We start from the raw sequence: 9618 nt of genomic DNA, 5'->3' as shown, positions 1-9618 counted from the left end.
TAGTGATTGAATGAGGCAGTGGCTACTACTAGATTGTAAGGGATAGGTAATTAAATTCATAACAGTGTTACACAGCTCCGTAGTGCAGTAGTGGGTGGCTCTGAAAAGAGCCTTTGGGTTCACTTTATAGTCGGGTGAGAAGAGATGGTACTGTGCAGAACAGAGCAGCTGATTTGTGATGAATCAGCTGCTAAAGAAACACAGGGCACACTTTTTAAGCCTGTCTAACGGACGAGCTGTCCGGCTAGACGGGATAATACACAAGTACCATGCAATGTTCATTTGAAGTTACCTCATGTGTTTATTTTAAATATTTGTACTCAGTACAGGTTCTCTTTAAGCGCTCAGATGATTGTGGAGGTGGACAGCCATCATCAGGGGAGCCACGTGGAGTGAGGATCGCAAATCACTGGATTACAAACACAGCTAAATATGTTTTATTCCAAAAGAAATTCCATTTTGTTTTGAAATAAACATATATTTACATACACCTGCACCAGCAATTGCTTGACACTGTGTGGCTTCCATGATAAACTGACAAGAGCTAAAAGACTAATGTGTGCCCTACCTCCTGTTTTATATGCATTGATGGAAGTAGATATCCTATCAAAAGCAAGGAAGGAAGAGGTAGAGAAATTGAGATTTCAATTACGTGCGATAGAATCAAACGCCCAACTTATGAAGTCTAATAAAACCCAATTAGAGATAGAGAGCTCAAACACGGAAACATTGATTAGGTACCTAGAAACTGATGCTGAATATAGTTGCATAGCATACCGCAAGCTCAAAGAGGAATTTGGAGAACTGCAGCTACAATACTCCAAAAGTCAACAGACAGGTATACCTAATAGGGAGTGATCTCCTGTCCCTCCAGTAATTACTCCCCAATATAAGAATTGGTCACCATCTGCTCTAAAGCCAAACCAATTGGTGATGGTGATCCAGTGTAACGATCGGTGGGCGCAGAGAGTATCTGATTACCGGTGATCTGCAGTATCACCGGAAATACAGATATATACCAGATTATAAGTGAACTGCAGTCTCACCGATAATCCGATATACAAACTAACCTCTGATCTCCTGAATAGAGTGTAGTGTTTGGTGTAACTGTAACACTAAGAGGACAAGGCCTCAATGCAGTAAGGAGTACTGCACAGATTCCTTCCGCAGACCTGAGCTCTCCAAGACGGGAGGAGTCAGACTGACAGTAGGAAGGGATATCTGAAAGTGACCCTCAGGAGGAAGGATCGCTAACAGAGCGAGGAACCGCCTCTAACGGTAAGGTCGGTTCTCGAGGTCGGACAAGCCAGGTCGTACACACACGGACAGATAAAGTACAGGATCAGGAGGCAAAGGCAGAGTCAGAGTACAGGCAGGGTTCAGCAACGGGGTATCAGAAATATCGAGGTACAGAATCAGGAGGCAGAAGCAGAGTCAAAGTACGAGCCGGGGTTCGTCAACAGAGTATCAGAAATATCGAGGTGCAAGATCAGAGTTCAGGAGGATAGTCAAGGCAGGCAAAAGTCATAACAGATAATCACAATCAAACTAGTACTTTAGCTATCAACAGAATCTAGCTTAGTGTAGGATTACAGCTCCAGCTGGTCCCGGCACACTAACGGATCTAACTACGGATCTGGGTGCTCCCACATATGTGAACGCAACGCCAGACAAGGAGCAAGTGAACAACCAGCAGTATATATACTCTAGGACCTTTCCAGGACCTCCCTAATTGCTGGTCCAATGGGAGCAGTGGAATTTGTCAGCTGACCCAGCTGGTCAGCCGACACCCTTCTAACTGCTATTTAAATTCTGCCTCAGTGCTCGCGCGCGTGTAAGTCTGAATCTTGGTGGACTATCAGTCCCAGCCACACCAGTACTGTTTTGCAATGTATCTAATGCGGGGGTCGCCTCTGATGTGGATTCCGCCGTTACCAATGCGGATTCCGCCGCACTGCCCATGCGGCATGCAGCGTTTTTTCCGCGTTGTGACGCCATGCTGGACGCGGAAACAGCCGCCTCACCTCGAGAGACGGCGGCTTTTCCGCGTTTCCTCACAGTACCCCCCTCCCGAGGAGTGGACTCCGGACAACTCCCACCAGGTTTCTTGGGATGTACAGCATGAAATTCCTTCACTAACTCGTCCGCATGCATGCGGTTCCTAGGTACCCATTGCCTCTCCTCAATCCCGTACCCCTTCCAATGTACGAGGTACTGTACCGAGTTCTGTACAGTACGTGAATCTATGATCTTCTCCACTTCGTACTCGGGTTGGGCATCCACCAACACGGGAGGAGGAGGAGTGGGACCCACCTGGACTGCTGGTTTAAGAAGGGATACGTGGAAAGACCTCACCCCCCGCATGCTGATGGGAAGGTCAATGGAATAAGTAACATTATTAATCTTCTTGGTCACGGAAAATGGGCCCACAAACCTGGGACCCAGTTTGGCAGATGGCTGCTTCAGGGTCAAGTGACGCGTGGACACCCAGACTAGATCCCCTGGCCGAAACTTCCATTCCACGGACCGTCTCTTATCTGCTTGACCCTTCTGACTCTGGAACGCCTTCTGTAAATTCCCCTTAACAATTCCCCAATTGTCCCTGAGTGATCTCTGCCAATCTTCCAGTGCTGGAAATGGAGACGAGACAACTGGAAAAGGGGAAAATTTGGGTGACCTCCCTGTTACAATCTGAAATGGGGAAAACCCAGACGAGGAATTCTTTAAATTATTTTGAGCGAATTCCGCGAAGGGCAAAAATTTCACCCAGTCACTCTGCGCCTCAGCAACGTAGCATCTCAGGAATTGCTCCAGGGATTGGTTAATGCGTTCTGTCTGCCCATTGGTCTGTGGGTGGTAGCCTGACGAGAAAGACAATTTCATGCCCATTTGGTGGCAAAATGCCCTCCAGAATCCAGACACAAACTGGACTCCCCTATCAGACACGATGTCTTCCGGAATGCCATGCAGCCGCAAGATGTGAATGATAAACAATTCAGCCAGTTCTTGAGCCGAGGGGAGTCCTTTCAGGGGCACAAAATGGGCCATTTTGCTAAACCGATCGACTACCACCCAAATGACCGACATGCCTTCAGACCTGGGCAATTCCCCCACAAAATCCATGGACAAGTGGGTCCATGGCTCACTCGGGGTGGGCAAAGGCTGCAACCTTCCTACAGGTGCCAGCCGGGAGGGCTTACTCTGGGCGCACACCGCACACTCCCTAACATACTCCTTGCAATCTGTTGCCAAGGAAGGCCACCAAGCACACCTGGCAATCAGATCCTGCGTTCTGGCAGCTCCAGGATGACCAGCATTCTTATGGGCGTGAAAGAGTTGCAGAACCTGTAACCGGAATGGTAGTGGTATGAACAAGACCCCTTCGGGTTTCCCTTCAGGAACCTCCTGCTGAAAGGGACCCAAGATCTCTGTCCACTCTTCCCAAGACTCCGTGGCGACTAACACCAGTTTCTGCGGAATGATGGATTCAGGAGTGAGGGGCTGTGCTGTCTCAGGTTCGAAACACCTGGAGAGGGCATCTGCCTTGATGTTTTTGCTACCTGGAGTGTATGTGATTATAAACCTGAATCTCGTAAAAAACAAGGACCACCGGGCCTGACGGGGACTAAGCCTCTTAGCCCCCTCGATGTACTCCAAGTTCTTGTGGTTGGTGTAAACAGTGATCATGTGCTCTGCCCCCTCCAACCAGTGGCGCCACTCCTCAAATGCCAATTTAATGGCCAGGAGCTCTCTGTTGCCTATATCGTAGTTTCTCTCCGCCGGAGAGAACCTACGGGAAAAGTACGCACAGGGATGTAGTCTTCCCTGTAACCCTGATCGCTGAGACAGCACAGCCCCTACCCCGACCTCCGAGGCATCGACCTCAACAATGAACGGATAAGCGGTGTCGACATGTCTCAGGATTGGTGCGGAACAAAACAATTTTTTCAGACTAGAAAATGCATTCTGAGCCTCCGGAGACCAGTGGGTAGTATCTGCCCCCTTTTTTGTAAGACTGGTAAGGGGTGCAATGATTGTGGAGTACCCTTTTATAAACCTCCTATAATAATTTGCAAAACCCAGGAATCTCTGGAGGGCTTTCAGACCCACAGGTTGCGGCCATTCTAGGACAGCTGTGACTTTAGCGGGGTCCATTGACAGACCTGAGGTAGAAATCACATACCCCAGAAACGTGACGGATGTCACCTCAAAAATACACTTTTCTAACTTGGCATAGAGTCTATTCTGTCTTAATTTGTTTAGGACAAATTTCACATGGACCCTGTGTTCGGGGAGGTTATTGGAATAAATTAATATATCATCGAGATATACCAGTACGAATTTACCCAATACCTCCCGGAATACCTCATTGATTAGTTCCTGGAAGACGGCGGGCGCATTGCACAACCCGAAGGGCATCACCAAGTATTCGTAATGCCCGTCGGGTGTGTTAAAGGCCGTCTTCCATTCATCGCCCCTTCTAATGCGGATTAGGTTGTATGCCCCCCTCAGATCTAACTTAGAAAAGATCTTTGCAGTAGTGACCTGCGTGAATAAGTCGTCTATCAATGGTAACGGATAGCGATTTTTCACCGTGATTTTATTGAGTCCTCGGTAGTCGATACAAGGTCGAAGACCCCCGTCTTTTTTCTTAACAAAAAAGAAACCGGCCCCAGCAGGTGACCGAGAGGGCCGAATAAACCCCTTGGCCAGGTTGTCACGAATGTAATCCTGCATGGCCAACTTCTCGGGACCGGACAAGTTATACAGGTGACCCCTAGGGTGCATACAACCAGCACGGAGATCAATGGGGCAATCGAACGGGCGATGAGGAGGTAATTGATCAGCAGACTTGGGACAAAAGACATCAGAAAAATCGGAATACACCTCGGGAACACCCTCCACGTACACCTTGGTCTGACCCAATGTCACCTTTCCTAGACACTGTTGGTGACAACGATCAGACCATCTGGTTACCTGACCCGTGGCCCAGTCGATTTGTGGAGAGTGGGCCTGTAACCAAGGCATGCCTAAGATAATAGTGGAGGTTGACATGTTCAAAACGAAAAACTGTAGCTGTTCCCCATGCAATACCCCTATCGTAACCCTCACCTGCGGAGTCTGAGACAGGGGACGATCCCGTTGCAGCGGGGAATCGTCTACTGCCGTGACCTGAATGGGGGGACTTACTGGAGTGAGAGGAATACCCAACTCCCGAGCAAATTCAAGGTTCATAAAATTGGCCGCTGAGCCAGAGTCAATAAAAGCTTCAGTGTCCACAGACTTATCATCCCACGTAATAGTACAGGGGAGAAGTAACTTCTTCTCCTTTTGGGGTGAGAATGAAGTGCCTAGGGTGTCACCCCCCACTACTCCTAGGCAGACCCGTTTCCCGACTTGTTAGGGCAGTTTCGCACCATGTGCCCTGCTTCTGCACAATACAGGCACAGTTGTTCTGTTATTCTCCGCCTACGTTCCACCTGGGTCAATCTTGATCGACCAATTTGCATGGGTTCGGGTGGTGGTGAGGCTGGAGAGGGTGACACCGGTGGAGATGCCGTTACTGCGGGTGTACCAGAAGGTGCCACATACGAAGTCACCCTGACCCGGTGACTGCCCCTAGTCTGCCTCTGATGGCGTAGTCGACGATCGACTCTGATGGCCGATGATATGGCCTCATCGACTGTTGCGGGCTCGGGTAAGGTTAGCATCAAATCAGAGACCTCCTCCGACAACCCAGATAGAAAATAATCCATCAGAGCAAAATTGTCGAATCTGGCGGTAACAGACCACCTACGAAATTCTGCTGCGTAATCCTCGACCGACCCTCTGCCTTGCCGCAAAAGTTTGAGCTTCCGCTCTGAAGTTGCCGCAAGGTCAGGGTCGTCGTATATTACGGCCATAGCCTTAAAAAATTCCTCGACTGAGGTCAGAGCTAAATTAGTGGGGGACAGGTTGTATGCCCAGGACTGGGAATCACCAGTTAACAGTGTTTTAATGAAAATGACCCGTTGGGTCTTAGTCCCCGAGGATCGGGGTCTTAACTCGAAGTATGACAACACTCTACTCTTGAAATTCCGGAAGTCAGACTTGTGGCCGGAAAATTTATCAGGTACAGGCATACGTATGTCATCACTAGGAGGGGATCGCACTGAATCAACTGACGTCTGGAGGGTTTGCACAGAGCCTGAAAGGGCATCAATCAAAGCTTTGTGCTGGCCCAGTGCTTGATGGAGGTTATCCACCGAAGTGGCAAGCATACCCAGACGACCAGTGTTTGCGTCCATTTTGTTTTTTGGTCTGGCGTTCTGTAACGATCGGTGGGCGCAGAGAGTATCTGATTACCGGTGATCTGCAGTATCACCGGAAATACAGATATATACCAGATTATAAGTGAACTGCAGTCTCACCGATAATCCGATATACAAACTAACCTCTGATCTCCTGAATAGAGTGTAGTGTTTGGTGTAACTGTAACACTAAGAGGACAAGGCCTCAATGCAGTAAGGAGTACTGCACAGATTCCTTCCGCAGACCTGAGCTCTCCAAGACGGGAGGAGTCAGACTGACAGTAGGAAGGGATATCTGAAAGTGACCCTCAGGAGGAAGGATCGCTAACAGAGCGAGGAATCGCCTCTAACGGTAAGGTCGGTTCTCGAGGTCGGACAAGCCAGGTCGTACACACACGGACAGATAAAGTACAGGATCAGGAGGCAAAGGCAGAGTCAGAGTACAGGCAGGGTTCAGCAACGGGGTATCAGAAATATCGGGGTACAAAATCAGGAGGCAGAAGCAGAGTCAAAGTACGAGCCGGGGTTCGTCAACAGAGTATCAGAAATATCGAGGTGCAAGATCAGAGTTCAGGAGGATAGTCAAGGCAGGCAAAAGTCATAACAGATAATCACAATCAAACTAGTACTTTAGCTATCAACAGAATCTAGCTTAGTGTAGGATTACAGCTCCAGCTGGTCCCGGCACACTAACGGATCTAACTACGGATCTGGGTGCTCCCACATATGTGAACGCAACGCCAGACAAGGAGCAAGTGAACAACCAGCAGTATATATACTCTAGGACCTTTCCAGGACCTCCCTAATTGCTGGTCCAATGGGAGCAGTGGAATTTGTCAGCTGACCCAGCTGGTCAGCCGACACCCTTCTAACTGCTATTTAAATTCTGCCTCAGTGCTCGCGCGCGTGTAAGTCTGAATCTTGGTGGACTATCAGTCCCAGCCACACCAGTACTGTTTTGCAATGTATCTAATGCGGGGGTCGCCTCTGATGTGGATTCCGCCGTTACCAATGCGGATTCCGCCGCACTGCCCATGCGGCATGCAGCGTTTTTTCCGCGTTGTGACGCCATGCTGGACGCGGAAACAGCCGCCTCACCTCGAGAGACGGCGGCTTTTCCGCGTTTCCTCACATCCAGAAGCACAAGATGTTTTGGGCCGGTTGAGTGAAGCTTGCCAAGCTGTGACCGTCTTACTAGGCAATCACAGAACAAGGGTTCCTAGAGATTCTTATCCAGACACATCCCCAGAGAGGAATGTGCGAAATCCAATACCCGTGTCAAATGTGTCCCATAAAAGTTATGTTCCAAGCTCTAATGCAAGTGAAGTTGAGAGTGATGCGAGCAAGCATGGGTCCAGTCCTTTTCCAAACAGGGGGAAGAATTCCCATAAAAGGAGTTCAAAGAGAAAAAATCCACAATCTCCAGATGAAATACAAAATTCTGACAGCATAATTACATTTTTGAAAACTGCTGTGCCAAAATTTTCTAAGAAAGGTTCTTTCCAAATAGCAAACCACTTAGAACTGTATGAATCTACCGTGGATTCATTAAAATTGTCTGATGCAGATAGAATCAAGTTTCTTCCATAGGCCTTTGATGACAAATAGTGTCACAATTTTTCCTGTTTTAGGGAGAGGGGAATTACCAAATGGCAGTCTGTCTTACATGAAATTAAACTAGAATACGGGCCCTACCGAACTACCACTGCTGCAAAGAGAGAGATTTACAAACTTACATGTAGGCCTAATCAAAGCCCTCAAGAATTTCTCTCTGTTCTTAAAAATGCCTATGGTTTGGCCTACAGAAACCCTGATTGGGAATCTGTGGAATTTAAACCAGTATTTTATGAGGCCTTACCAACCCAATTCAAATTAAGTCTTGCCCATGATCTGGATTTTGAAAACCCCCTATAAAGAATGGTGACTTCAGCAACCTCACTGTTTAATATCAGTAAAGGCCAAAATGCAAATGAGAGGAGAAATAAACAACTCCCGGAGCATAATGTTTATGAATCCAGAGAAAAATCTGATTTAAATTTTGAGTCCCAGCCAAAGAAAATACCCTAAGCCACAGGGCCTAGTCAACAAAACCACAAACAACCGCTAAACCCCCAAACAAACTAAACCTCAAATTGCTAAAGGGTCAGGAGGGAGTAGCTCAGGTTCTGGAAGCCAGGATTACCGACCTCGCTTTAACCAAGGGTACCAAGGATACCAGGGTAATCAAAATTATAGGGTTATCAAGGATACAAGGGTCCCCAGGGGTACAGATGGTGGAACAATAGGCACAGGCCACCGTGGGGAAAAAGGCAGGAACCACCAAATTCTCCTAGGGGTGATTCACCCACAAGGAACTGGAATGGTCCCCAAAATCAAAACCCTCATAGGCCTTGCAGATTTGATCAACTTGCAGACCAGGTGGCCAAATTGAGCAACATTGTAAGTAAAATGTCTCAAGTTTCTGCACCAAAACAACCTGAAGTTTTTTAGAGGAAAAGGCAGGGCCAAGCTCTGCCAAGTAAAGAAAGCAAAGCCAAATACCTACATGGAAATGGACATGACAGAATCAAATACGGTTAACGATCATGTTTTGCATTGCACTGACCCATCCAGTGTCGGGGAGAGGGGAAGTTCATTTGTCTTGCAGCCCAATAAGGACAATCTTTGTAATCTGCTGTCACTTGAGTCTGTGTGTGACGTACCCTCTGTTCAGTCTGTTCCAATGGTAGAATCCATCGAAAACCGGGTGCCCTGCAGGCGGAACGGGGAGGAGCAATCTCAAAATATCCTGATGCTGCAGAGGGATCACTCCTTAAAACAAGAGATGGTAAAACTCTTTAATTTTCTCTGTAATCTTGTACAGTTAGACGGCTGGTATTTTATGGATACCTATCTCTAAGATGGATGTGTCGGACCAAGGTTTATTGGATATCGGGTCCCAGGTCACTATTTTGTCTTTCAGCTATGTCCAACAGGTTTTTGGAGTCATGGACAAAGAAGCAAAGACTAATGGCATTTGATGGCTCTCTGGTAAGTGTAAGTGGTGACAGTTTACAAGTGAAATGCACATCCTAGCTGTCAAATAAGATTGGTAAAACGATCATTAGACATCTAACATTGATTGTGGATCTTCCATATGATCGGCTGATCATCGGAATTGATTTGCTCAAAAGATTGAGTTCTACAATCAACTTTATTAATGAAGCAATATGGACTCAGGTAAAAACTCCAGTTGCTTTTGAGCCAGAGCAATGCACAACCGCAACATAGTTGCCAGATGATTGAAGAAAGGCCTAACTCTGTCAAAATCCATTTCCAGAACAATCAG

The 9618-nt window shown here is 47.5% G+C and overlaps 1 pseudogene; it reads left to right on the top strand.

Moving 5' to 3' along the window:
* Positions 1 to 588: 588 nt before the first annotated feature.
* On the top strand, positions 589 to 9310 carry LOC137526148 (uncharacterized; annotated as a pseudogene).
* Positions 9311 to 9618: the final 308 nt, after the last annotated feature.

This window comes from Hyperolius riggenbachi, chromosome 7, assembly GCF_040937935.1.
Source record: "Hyperolius riggenbachi isolate aHypRig1 chromosome 7, aHypRig1.pri, whole genome shotgun sequence".
Classification (NCBI taxonomy): domain Eukaryota; kingdom Metazoa; phylum Chordata; class Amphibia; order Anura; family Hyperoliidae; genus Hyperolius; species Hyperolius riggenbachi.
Note: the sequence above shows the minus strand (reverse complement) of the source record. Positions and strands in the feature narration are given on the sequence as shown.